This window comes from Trichechus manatus, unplaced genomic scaffold (genome assembly GCF_000243295.1).
Source record: "Trichechus manatus latirostris isolate Lorelei unplaced genomic scaffold, TriManLat1.0 scaffold00037, whole genome shotgun sequence".
Classification (NCBI taxonomy): domain Eukaryota; kingdom Metazoa; phylum Chordata; class Mammalia; order Sirenia; family Trichechidae; genus Trichechus; species Trichechus manatus.
Window position 1 is genome coordinate 13,379,254 of NW_004443973.1, and position 14,219 is coordinate 13,393,472.

The following is a 14,219-nucleotide window of genomic DNA, read 5'->3' on the forward strand; positions in this document are numbered from 1 at the left end:
ATAGTGACACTATAGGACAAAGTAGAACTACCCCATAGGGTTTCTAAGGCTGTACTCTTTATGGAAGCAGACTGCCACATCTTTCTCCAGTGGAAATGTTGGTGGGTTAGAACTGTTGACCTTTCGGTTAGCAGCTGAGGGTTTAACCACTGTGCCACCAGGGCTCCTTGCAGCCCCTGGTAACTGCTAATAATTTTGGCTTCTGTGCATTTACCTAATTCTAGCTATTTCATATAAGTGGGATCATACAATATTTGTTTTTTTGTATATGACTTATTTCATTCATCATAATGTTTTCTAGGTTCATCCATATTGTAGCATGTATCAGAACTTTATTTTTCTTTATGGTGGAATAATATTCCATTGTATGTATATACCACATTTTGTTTATCCATTCATCTATTGATGGACACTTGTGTTGCTCTCCACCTTTTGGCTATTGTGCATAATGCTGCAATGAACATTGGTGTACATTTATCTGTTTGAGTCCCTACCTTCAAGTCTTTTGGCTATAAAATCTAGAGTGAAATTCCAGGGTCATATGGTAATTCTGTATTTGACTGTTTGAGGAACCAACAAACTGATTTTCACAGTGGCTGCACCATTTTACAATCCCACGAACAATGGATGAGGATTCCAATTTCTCCACATCCTAGCCAACATGTTATTTTCCATTTTTCTGATAATAGCTATCCCAGCGGGTGTGAAGTGGTATGGTTTTAATTTGCATTTCCCTAATGTCTAATGACTGAGCATCTTTTCATGTGCTTATTGGCCATTAGTATATCTTCTTTGGAGAAATATCTATTCAAGTCCTTTGCCCATTTTGTTGTTGTTGTTATTGCCCATTTTTAATTGGTGTGGCAGACTTTTTACTGAAGATTTGGGTTAATAGAGAGGATTTACAGAACAGAACATTTAAACATCATTATTCTTAAAGATTTTTGCCGTTCTTCAGGGAATTTCTCACCAGCCATCCTTCTCCTCACCATTTTACTCAGACCCTCTTCACCGAGACCTTTCTCTTCTAGTTCTCTCTCCTGTACTCCCACATTCTTGTCTCCTGCACAGTAGAGAAAGATTCAGATTTTCTGTTATTTTATTGTGAAAAGCAATTGAACTCTCATTAACTAACTCCCATCTAGGTTAATCCCCAAGAAGCCTAGTTGTTCATAATCAATCACATCCATTAAGCTGCTTTCCTAAAACAAAAGAGCAGTTCTCTCCCTACTAGTCAATCTCTTCAAACTGCAGCCATCTCTTAAAATAACTTTTCCCCCTTCCTGTTTTATGAGATTTTGTCATTAAGTAGTTACAGCATTTTGTTCATGTTTAAATATTCCTTTGTGTTTATTTTGGATACAAATTTAAGTTGGTTACCTTAGCAACCCTATAGGACAGAGTAGAACTGCCCCGCCAGGTTTCCAAGGAGCAGCTTGTGGATTTGAACTGCTGACTTTTTGGTTAGCAGCCAAATGCTTAACCACTGTGCCACCAGTGCTCTGTTTGGGTTTTTGACACACAGATGCCTTTTATTCCTCTTGGAATGATGTCCAAGTGACTCAGAACTTCTCTGACTCTTCAGAAGAGAATGTGCACTGGATTCCACATCTTGAAGTGGCGATAGATACCACACACGTTGAGGACTACCGACTCTATTTCTGGAATGCTTAGGAAACTTGGTCACTGTGAGATTTCTAAAGAGAGAGAGAGAGCAAATTTACCCTGGGCACTGATTCATTAACGACTGCTTATCTAAGAAAATCCAGCAGGCCAGTCTTTCATAGAGCTTGGTCATGGAGCTTGGTTTCTGTAAAGACTTTTGCCGGCTCTACTGTGATAAAATGTTTTAGCAATGCTAGCTGGTACATATGATGAGCCAAATCAGCATTGTACAAATTAAAGGCATGCATGTGCTTTATTTCCTTCATAGATGTATTTCTGAAAATATTGAGATAAACAAAGTACTTACAAGTCAAATGATAATTTAAGTACAGAAGGAAGGCTGGCTTTTTGAAGAACTGCATTTGTGCATGCTATTATGCACAGGGCTTGGCACATAATAAGCAAACAATATATATTTGTTGAATGAAAGAATGAATGAATCATTTTAAGTGAAGAATTATTTTCATAGAAAATAATCATACTTTATTATGGCATTTGAAAAGATCTCGAACAGCATTTGGTCAAACCTCCCACACGGTAAAGAAAACCCCTATATAGCAGCCCATTGAATCCTTGGAATGAAGGGGACCATCTCATTCCATAGGATGGCAGTAGGGTGGCAGATAAAATGTGGACTCTGGAGCCAGACTGCCTGGATTTGACTGATCTGACATTCAAGAGCTTGTGACCTTGCTCAAGTTACTTAAACTTGGTGCAACTCAGTTTCCTCATCTATAAAGTGGGGAAAATAATAATAACCCACCTTACATGGTTGTTGTGAAGATTAAATAAGTTCATACACATCAAGTGCTTGTCTCATATTAAGCACTTAATGGTAACTATTATTATGTTAGATGTTTCTTCCTGTGTCTAGTTGCGATTTTCCTTCCTGTAACTTACTTTCATTGACTTCATTTCTGTTCTCTGTAACTCTAAGTACCCTCCAAGAGCAATAGTTATCCTCTCCCTTTCCCCAAGTCATATCCAAATGAAACATTCCCAGTTTGTTCAAAGATTCACGGCATATCATACAAGCACCTTCCCCTCCAGGTTGCTCTTTGTTGGATACTGTCAATATTGCCTGCTCACCACTCCATCCCTACCAAGTGGTTTCCAGGATTTTTACACAAGTCTCCAGATGTGACCCAAACAGAGTTGAAAATAATGGGGTTATTGTTATCCTCTGCTAGACAATATACTCTGATCCATCCAGTCACAGATTGCAGTAAGTGCTTTGGCAGCCAAATCACTCATTCACTGATTGCAGGCTTGTCCTCTAAAACCCCCTAACCTTTTTTTTTCTTTTTCATGAACTTCTTTAAGCCCCATTATCCTCACCCTGTGTTAATATAGTTGATGTATGTCAATGTTCATGCAAGTCTAAACATCGATCTTGCTAGTGTTGTTTCTATTAACATTGTATGCCATTAGGCAAAAGAAGAAATAAACCTTTTGCATTTGTGTTTAGACAGTTATCATTTCTTTTTACTATTCCTGAAATAGAATGTTGAGGGAGACTTTTCCTGGTGCCTAGGAATTGGTGTCAGGGACTCAAAGACGAGGACAAAGGAGCATTAACTACCTCACACTCCAAAGAGAATTACCAACCCAACTGTCATGGATTGAATTATGTCCCCCCAAAAATGTATGTATCAATTTGGCTGGGCCATGATTCCCAGTATTGTGTAGTTCCCCTCCATTCTGTGATTGTAATTTTATGTTAAAGAGGATTAAGTTGGGATTATAACACCCTTACTAAGGTCACATCCCTGATCCAATGTAAAGGGAGTTTCCCTGGGGTGTTGCCTGCACAACCTTTTATCTTACAAGAGATAAAAGGAAAGAGAAGCAAGCAGGGAGGGGGAACCCCATACCACCAAGAAAGCAGTGCCAGGAGCAGAGTGTGTCCTTTGGACCTGAGGTTCCTGTGCAGAGAAGCTCCTAGACCGAGGGAAGATTGATGACATAGACCTTCCTCCAGAGCCAACAGAGAGTGCCTACCCCGGGAGCTGATACCCTGAGTTTGGACTCGTAGCCTACTAGACTGTGAAAGAATAAATTTCTCTTTGTTTAAGCCATCCACTTGTGGTATTTCTGTTAGAGCAATACTAGATGACTAAGACACCAACCGTTGGGTTAAACACCTCCCTTGGAGTTATTAAGAGGTGGCCTAACTAGCTCTCTTGTTTGCATCCATCATTTAAGCCTGCACTGACCCCATCCTACCCCTTTCCAGTATGTAAAAGAAGTGTGGGCCACCATCCCAGTGGACGGTGCAGTGCAGTGATTTTTACAAGGAGCATTGTTTTAGTAAAGGGTTATCAAAGTAATAGAATTTAATTAAGCATAATAGTATATTTTCCTAAGCATACTAATCTAAGAAAGCTCTTGGGGTACAGTTTTACTTTACAGATTTTTGGTGCCTCAGTAGCAAACTGTTAGATAAATGATGGAGAGAGGGTTTCCAAGAGATCTACTCTTAGAGAGTGGGGAAGCTTGAAAAGGCGGGGGGAAGGGGAGATTAGGTGTTTTATTCTCTGGTTGGATGTCTGGTTAGGCAGGAGATATGAGAACTGCTCTGCACCTTTCTAATCAGAGGAAATGAGAATTGGAGAAAATGGCAGGGTCGAGAGAGGTGGGTGGAAGTGGAACAGGATTCACTCTCCCTGGTTAGTGTGTGTCTTAGTTATCTAGTGCTGCTATAACAGAAATACCAAAAATTGATGGCTTTAACAAACAGAAATTTATTCTCTCACAGTCTAGGAGGATAGAAGTCCAAATTCAAGGTTCTTCTCTCTGTCAGCTATAGGGGAAGGTCCTTGTCATCAATCTTTCCCTGGTCTAGGAGTTTCTCAGTGCAGGGACCCCAGTTCCAAAGGATGTGTTCTGCTTCTGGCTGTTCATTCTTGGTGTTAGGAGGCCCCTCTCCTCTCTGCTTGATTCTCTCCTTCATATTTCAAAAGAGATTGACTCAAGATACAACCTAATCCTGTAGATTGAATCCTGCCTCGTTAACATCATAGAGGTTATGATTTACAACACAGAGGATAATCACATCAGATCACAAAATGGTGGACAACCACACAATACTGGGAATAATGGCGTAGCCAAGTTGACACGCATTTTGGGGAGACACATTTCAATCCATAACAGTGTGTCAAGGAATTATCACTTTCCTACAGGTCAAATAAACTCTGAGGAGGTTAGATGGGATTGAGCTGAAAGGGGTTGAGAGAGGCTGGGCCAGAGCTGGAACTCCCACATGGGGAACTGTGAAGAACTCTTGCAGTGAGAGCCAGAGAAGCAGGACAGTTACTGTCTCAAACACCACAGCAGCCAGGAAGAGACACTTGTTCTTTCCGCCTCTTCCTCCTCCCTGCCGTGAAACTCCAGAGGAGATATAGCCCAAAGGAGAAAGGGGGAGGCAATGTCCAAGGGGCAGACTATGCCCTAGTCCCTCCATTCCAGGAGGGATGGGGGAGGAGGAGCAAAAGAGCCATCTATATTGTCTCCTTTCACTTCAATTCCCTGGAGTCACCAGCTGTTATATGAGAAAAGAAGGAAACAATTTCAGTCAGATTAGAACTTGGAACTTTAAATAGGGTAAACTTTTTTTTTTTTTTAATTTTTTATTGTGCATTAGGTGAAAGTTTACAGAGCAAATTAGTTTCCCATTCAATAGTTTGTACATAAAATGTTCCATGAGATTGGTTTCATTCCCCAGGATGTGTCAGCACTCTCCCCATTTCCGTTCTAGTTTCCCTGTTTCTCTTCGTCCTGATTTTTTATCCCTCCTTGTCTTCTCATGTTTGCTTTTAGGCAAATGTTGTCCTTTTGATCTTGTATAATTGATTGTTCTAAGGAGCACGTTCTTCTCAGGTGTTATTGTTTATTTTATGGGCCTGTCTATGGTTTGGCTGAAAGGTGGTCTCTGGGAATGGCTTCAGTTCCAGTTCAGAAGGATCTGTTAGGGCCATAGTCTCAGGAGTTCCTCCAGCCTCTGTCAGACCAGTAAGTCTGGTCTTTTTGGGGTATACTTTTAATAACCAAAAGTGACCAGGAGATTAAAGAATTAGTCTAACATACTATTTGGGAACCTGCTATCCAGTGATGTATCTTAGCACCATTGGAGGCACTGGCTGAGAAAAGATAGAACCATTTCAAGTCTGTCCACCTTGAGTTGAGAATGTTTAATAGAATGGTTACACCATATAATCCTTGTGGTTCACCCTCTGTTCCAGTTGATTCAGTTGGTGTTCATATTTTCTACTGATGTATAACAAATCACCACAAACTTAATCTCTTAGAACTACTTCCATTTATTATCTCACAGTTCTGTGGGTCAGAAGTTCAGATGAGCTCAGCTGGACTTTGCTCAGGGTCTCACACTTAAGGTGTCAGCTGGGCTGGGTTCCCACTGAAAGGCTCAGGGAGAGAATCTACTTCCAAGTTCATTCAGGTTGTTGGCAGAATGCAGTTTCTTGCAACTGTAGGTCTGAGGTCTCTCTTTCCTTATTGGCTGTCAGTCGAGGGCCATCCTCAGCATCTTGAGGCCACCAGAATTTCTTCTCAAATGGCCCCCTCCATCTTCAAAACAGCAACTGTACTTTGAGAACTTCTCATGCTTAAAATCTTTCTGGCTTCTCTGTCTGCTGCATTTTTGACTTTCTTTTCTGCCTTCTGCTTTTAAAGGCTCATGTGGTTACATTGGATCCATCTGCATAATCCAGGATATTCACCCTATCTTATATTCAGCTGATTAGCAATGTTAATTACATCTGCAAAGTCCCTTTTGCTGGGTAAGGTAGCATATTTATGAGTGTAATGCCAGGAGGCTAAGGTTATGGAGGCCAAAATTTTGTCTACCATAGCGTTGCTCCAATGATAAAGTAATTCCCCACATTTTCAAAGTGATGTCACTTCCTTAGATTTTCTCAAGCATCCTTTTTAATTTGGTTCTTTGGTTTTCAAGTTAGCACGATAAAAGGAGTGTGTGGTAAGGACATGTAGTACAATAAGGGGAATCCTGTGGCAATCTAAGCTCTTGAGAGCTATACCAGGACTGGCCCTGTCTTAATTTCCTAGAGCTGCATAACAATATACCACAAAGTACCTGTTGCTATTGTGTCGATTCTGACTCATAATGACCCTAGAGGACAAAGTAAAACTGTCCTATAGGGTTTCCAAGGCCATAATCTTTACAGAAGCAGAATGCCACATCTTTCGCCTGTGGAGCTGCTGGTAGATTTGAACCACTGACCTATTGGTTAGCAGCCGAGTGCTTAGCCTCTGTGCCCCAAGGGCTCCTTCACCACAAGTAGGTAGCTATAAAAAACAGAAATTTATTGCCTAATAGTTCTGGAGGCTGGAAGTCCAAACTAGGGTCTTGCCTGTGTCTATTCCTTCTGGGGGCTTTGAGAGAGGAACTGTCCCATGTCTCTGTCCTAGTTTCTGGTGGCTTCCAGCAATCCTTGGTGTTCCTTTGCTGCTTATCTGCCTCAGTCATCACATGGCATCAGTCTTCCCCCATATGTGAGACTCTGTTTCTGTGCCTGTTTTTATCTTTTATAAGACACCACTTAGAAGGGGTTAGGCTTAGGACCCACCTTACTCTGGTATGCCTTTGTTAACTGATAATATCTGCAAAGAAAAACTGTACTTCCCCAAATAAGGTCACATTCACCTGTGCAGGGTTAGGGTATCAACATATCTTTTGGGGGACACAACTCAACCCATAACAGTCCCTCGCAGGTTCTGGAGGAAAAAGAGGTTATGAGCATCCCGCTAGCAGGACTTCATGGATCTTCACGCTCAGTCTCCACCATCAGCATGGCCCAGTTACACTCTGGTGTTCACTTATTTCTAGTCTGCCATCTACTGGCTTTCTCTGCTTAGGCCTAGATTCTATTACCCTATAACTCTGACTTGTGTAGGTCCCTTTGTAGCTTCTCTAACCCCACATCAAGCCATAACCTTTGGGACAGATACTGATAATTTTTCTGCAATCTTTTTTTCCATTATGGTAGAAGCCTTGATTTTGGCTGGGTGCATGGTCTACCAAAATAAAGACCACAGTTCCTGGCTCACTTGCACCTAGGTTTGGCCATATGACTATGTTCTGGCCAGTGGAATGTAAGTAGAAGTGCCTTGAGGACTCATGGGTTCCAACCTGCCTCACTGGATGCCCCAGATTCCACAAAGTACCCTTGTGAGGTCTCTGTTTCCTTATTGGCTCAGTTGGGGGCCACCCTCAGCTCCTTGAGGCCACCAGCATCTCTTCTTACATGGCCTCCTCCATCTTCAAAATAGCGACTATGCATTGATTTGCCCCTGGCTTGTTGCTGACGCCCCTGGCTAGTCTTCTGCCTCTCTGGTTCCAGAGTCCTGGCTTGAATCTGGCAGACACCAAGTACCCAGCTCCCCTTCGCTCTCTCCCAGCTCTCAAGGATCCCTGGCTCTCCTGTGCCACTCTCCATCAGTCCTGATCAGTTGCTGCCTCTGTCCCAAAGTGATCGGCAGCCTTTGAGGGACTAAAGTACTGTTTACAACTATCTTAGTGTCCTAGTGCTGCTGTTACAAAACACCACGAAGTGGGTTGCTTTAAAGAACAGACATTTATTCTCTCACAGTTCTGGAGGCTAGGAGTCTGAATTCAGGGCATCAGCAGGGCCATGCTCCCTCTGTCCACTTTAAGGGAAGATCCTTCTTTGTCTCTTCAAGCTTCTGGTTGACCTGGGTGTCTCTTGGCATTGCTTGGCTTGTAAATGTATCTTCACACGGCATCTTTCCTTATGTGACTCTCCATGTCTGTTTTCCCCTTTTATAAGACACCACTTAGAAGAGATTTTTCTTCAGCTCTTTCAACTTGAAAAATGCTGAGTGTGTTCTTCCCTTTTGTTTTTCTAACTCCAGGGCTTTGTACATTTCATTTTAATACTTTATCTTCTCAAGCTGCCCTTTCAAATCTTCTGTTCACCTCTTTTACTTCATCATGTCTTCCATTTGTTTTAGCTACTCTACATTCAAGAGCAATTCAGAGTCTCTTCTGACATCCATTTTGGTCTTTTCTTTCTTTCCTGTCTTTTTAATGAAAATCCACAATCAATGTCCATGGAAGCAGCAGTCAAGAAATTAAATGACTTACTGCATTGGGCAAATTTTCTGCAAAAGACCTCTTTAAAGTGTTCAAAAGCAAAGATGTCACTTTGAGGACTAAGGTGTGCCTGACCCAAGCCATGGTATTTTCAGTCACCTCATACGCAAGCACGGGCTGCACAATGAATAAGGAAGACCAAAGAAGAATCGATGCCTTTAAATTATGGTGTTGGCAAAAATATTGAATATACCATGGACTGCCAGAAGAACAAACAAATCTGTCTTGGAAGAAGTACAGCAAGAATACTCCTTAGAAGCGAGGATGGCGAGACTCCATCTCATGTACTTTGGACACGTTATCAGGAGGGACCAGTCCCTAAAGAAGGACATCATTCTTGGTAAAACAGACGGTCAGCAAAAAAAGATGAAGACTTTCAACAAGTTGGATTGACGCAGTGGTTGCAACAATGGGCTTAAACATAGCATCGATTGTGAGGATGGCACAGGACTGGACAGTGTTTCATTCTGTTGTATATGGGGTCATTATGAGTCAGAACAGACTCGATTGGCACCTAACAACAACAGAAGGGATTAGGACTCACCCTGTTCTGGTATGACCTTGTAAACTTAACTGATAACATCTTCAACTCTGGTATGACCTCATTAACTTAACTGATAACATATTCAAAGAATGAACTTATTTCCAAACAAGGTCATATTCATAGGTACAGGGGTTAGGATTTCAACATATGTTTTGGGGGGGACACAATTTAATCCGTTACAACATCCCTGCATTTGACAGGTGAGGCAAGGTAATTACGAAATGCCAAACACCTGACTGGCTGAGACAGCTGCCACAGTTGTTGGCTGAGTGTGAGCCAGTCATTTGCCCACTAGGTGGTGTCCACAGAGCCTGAGGAGAGAATGAGAGCTTTCCTGTTAAAAAGCACAAAGGAAGTTTTCTTTTTCCTTTCTTTCTATTCCATCCACCACAAGCCCCCCAGCCCTAAAATAACATTAAAACAAGGCCCTTTTCTACTTCACCCTCCAAGGAGGACTCTGGCTTCTCTCAGACTTTGTGACTAGGGTAAGGCAAGATGGCTTTTCTTTTATCTTAAGTCTGAAACCATTGCCCAACCGGTTCCACCTGCTATTGGGCTGTAATTGGAACCTACCGAGGGCTAGTAACCCTCGCCTCATTCCACTCCTTCCCTTCAGCTGATTGTCTCCAAGTCCCCACAACTACAATGTTTAGCCAAAAGTTTCCCTTTCTTCCCTTCTCCTTTCTTTTTCTTTTTTTCCCCTTCTCTTTCCTCCTTCCTTCCTCCCTCCCTCTCTGCCTTCCTTCCTTTCCTGTTCCTTTTTGAGTTTACTTTGGAGGGAAGAGCAATAACAGAAAAACATTTTCTACAGCTAAGCAGGATTTAATTACAGAGAATACGTGGTGCATGAATTTCAGTGTAGGCAGGAGGACACCCTGATTCAACTGAAGATGCGAGAGGTTACATGAACTTGCTCCCACAGAATGAAAACTAAAGCTATGCCAATAAAAGGCATTGCTTTTTCCAGGGAACTCAAAGCAGTGTGTATTTTAAAAGTGAGTTTCAAGATCAGCTTGAGGGGAAGAAAGAAGTCAAAGTTTTGCCACTGGGTACCTTGTTGTAGTGTTATTCTCTGTAACACGTTTCTCTAGGCCACACCTGCGTGGAAGTAAAAATTTGCATTGCAGCACTGGTGGCAAAACCCTATTTCTTTGGGGCTACCCCTATTCGTTATCTGAGGGAATGCCAGGCCTGCTCAAATTGGTCTCAGGTAGTTCAGAGAACCTCAGGGGTGTGGGTGGGGGTACTGTCCCCTCAGGTATCATGGAGCATTCACCATTTTCTATAACCAGGCTAGGCTGAATTCTCCAGTGTAATCACAAAAGTCCTGACAACAGAAAGAGGAAGGCAGGTAACTCATAGTCAGAGACATGGAGGTGATACGGGGCCATGAGACAATGTGAGCAGCCTCTACAAGCTGCTAAAGGTTAGCAAACAAGTTCTCCCCTGGAGCCTCCAGGAGGAATGCAGCCCCGACAACACCTTAACTTTGGTCACTAAGGCTGATTTTGGACTTCCGACTGGCAGAACTCTAAGGTAATAAGTTTGCATTGTTTTAAACTACTAAATTTGTCAAATTTGTTACAGCATGTCTTAGGCTGGGTTCTCCAGCGAAACAAAACCAGTAAAGTGTATAAATATATATAGAGAGAGATTTATATCAAGGAAATGGCTCATGTGGCTGTAGAGGCTATACCATCCCAAATCTGTGGGTCAGGATAGAGGCTTCTCTTGATTCATGTAGCCACAGGGGCTGGCAAACCCAAGATTGGCAGGTGGGAGAGCAGGGCTATTGCTCACAAGCTGTGAAGACCGACTAATCCCAAGATCAGCAGTCAAGATTGCAGGTAAGCTGCTAGCTCAAGTCCCAAGAACTGGAGGTCAGAGGAACAGGGGCCAGCTGCAGGATGCAGAACAAGCAAAAGTCCTTGAGCCCTGCCTTAATGTCTGCCCACATTTGATGCAGGCCACATGCCCAAGGAAACTCCCCTTCAACTGATTGACTGCTCACAGCAGATCCCATCATGGGGGTGATCACACATCAAATCTCAACAGGGAAGTGACCACAACATCACACGACTACCAAAACACTGATAATCATGGCCCAGCAAAGTTGACACACAATCTGAACCATCACACAGCACTCATAGGAAACTAATGCAGCCCTCCAGACAAGCTCAGGTGAACATAGTGCAGGCTTTCAAGATGAGCCCCCTACTGCATCTTTTGCGCAAGATTGCTTAGATTTCTCATAGGGTGCTTTGCACATGGAGCGCTTACTGGTTGAGAACTTCATGACCTCACCCCAATAATCCCATCAGCCTGACTAGGGTCAAGTGTCCATCCCTGGCCTAGGAGATGCATGCCATGATTGTCTGGACCTGAGTCAGATGACCACTTCTGGAGCCAGAGGATGGGCTCATCTGCCAAATTACATGGGGGCGAGAATAAAGGAAGGGTATCTTCTCAAAGGAAAATTAGAGTGTTGTGATCAAAAGAAGAGAGAAAGGATGCTGGGTTGGCAAAAAACATAGATGTCCATTACAGAGAATGAGCAAACCAGAAGAAGGAGTTTTGAAGTGCTTTTATTGGAATATTAAAGCAACCTTAGATACCATATTTATTATAAAAATTCCATTCGTTAGCCTAAAATATGGTGAGATCCCATTTATTAAATTGCTTTACCCAGTTTTCTCAGATTAAAGGAGTTTGATTTTAAGATTCTTGTGGGTAAATTTTATGCATATACCTGGTTTCCTTTATCTGCAAGAAATAACAGAATCCCCTATGCCTGTGAGCAATTATGATGTGACTGGAACCTTGCCTGTTTAACAAAGTCTGCTTTATCTAATATGTACCTTTCCCAACCTCAAGGCAGCAAATCACCTAGCTTACTGTACTTTCAAACAAGCCTCACAAGTGATGCCCGTGAAGCAGATACAGAGAGCCCTTTATTCTAAAAGAGGGGCTATTAACAGGCTTCACTAAAGAAAAGTTCAAATGCATACAGATCAAGAAAAAGGAAAATGATCTAGATGAAAGAAGGACTCATGCACAAATATAGTGACAAGTATGTGGGTGTATCTAAGCAAAATTGTATAAAACAATATTAACACTGTACACTTTGTGTAGTTAAAAAAGAGAGACCTGAAACACTGGATAACAATGGCACATATGTTGGGAGGAAGATGATCAGAGTCAAAGTATTCTAAGGTTCTTATATGGTTTATGAAGAGCATAAAATTATTAACTTTAGAAATGGTTATATATTCATGTCAATATACTTAGGGTAACAATAGAAAAAAGACATAGAGAGTATAATTTCTCTCATAGGGGGAAAAAACCTGAAGAAAATAGAAACAAACAACAAACCTCAACTAATCTCAATCTTTGGCAAGAAAGGAGAAAAAAGAACAGAAAAAGTGGAATAAATAACACAAAACAAGATGATAGAAATAAATCCAAATATGTCAGTAACTACAATAAATGAAAGAATGAAATCCTTCAGTTAAAAGGCAAAGATGGTCAGACTGAAAAAATGATAAAATTTATCATATGCATATGAAAGCTGGGCAATGAATAAGGAAGACAGAAGAAGAATTGACACATTTAAATTACGGTGTTGGTGAAGAATATTGAATATATACCATGGACGGCCAGAAGGACGAACAGATCTGTCTTGGAAGAGTTCAGCCAGAATGTTCCTTAGGAGCAAGGATGGCAAGACTTTGTTTCACATACTTTGGACACGTTATTAGGAGGGATCAATCCCTAGAAAAGGTCATTAGGCTTGGTAAAGTAGAGGGTCAGCAAAAAAGAGGAAGACCCTCAATGAGATGGATTGACACACTGGCGGCAATAATGGGCTCAAGCATAACAACGATTTATGAGGATGGTGCAGGATCAGGCAGTGTTTCGTTCTGTTGTACATAGGGTCACTATGAGTCAGAGCCGACTCAACGGCATCTGACAACAACAACAACAACAACAACAACGTAGACCTTTTATAAGAGACACACCTAAAACATAAGGATAGAGAAATATTATAATTCAAAGAAGAGAAAATATATATCAGTCAAACACTAATTAAAAGAAATAAGATGTAGCTATATTAATATCAGACAAAAACTCTATCAGACAAGAAGACAAAAAAGAAAAAAAGTGAGTTACTGCATAATAATAAACATTTTAAATCACCAGAAAAATTACAATTATAAACTTTCATATACCTAGTAATAGAGCAAAAATTGACAAGCTATAAAGAAAAATGGACAAGTCTACCATATTTATAATTGAATAACAAAATACTGTGTCAAAGCTTGTGCCATGCAGCAAAAGTGATGTTTATAGGGAAATATATACCCTTAAATGCTTCCAATAGAAAAGAAGAAAAGCTCACAATTAATGACCTAAGCATACAGCTTGAGAAGTTAGAAAAAGAACAGCAGATTAAAGTAAAATAAATAAAAAACCAAACCAAAACCATTGCCATCAAAGGAAAGAAATAATAAATATAGAAGCAGAAATTAATGAAATAGGAAATAGTAATACAAATCAGAGTATTGACAAAGTCAAGCATTTTCCAGAAAGCTTAACAAACTTCTGGTATGAATAATCAATAAAAAAATAAAGAAGACAAAAATAAGCACTACTAGACAAAAATGGGAAATGTAACTACGGATGCAACAGACTTTTAAAACCTAAGAGGATACTATGGACAACTTCATGCCATAGTTTGAAAATTATTGTTAATCTTCTGGATTTTTTATTGCTGTCTCTCTATGGATTCTTGCAGCCTGTTAAATTTGTCATTATGCTCTTCTCTAATCTTTTTAATTTCCTCTAGTGCGTGTTCTG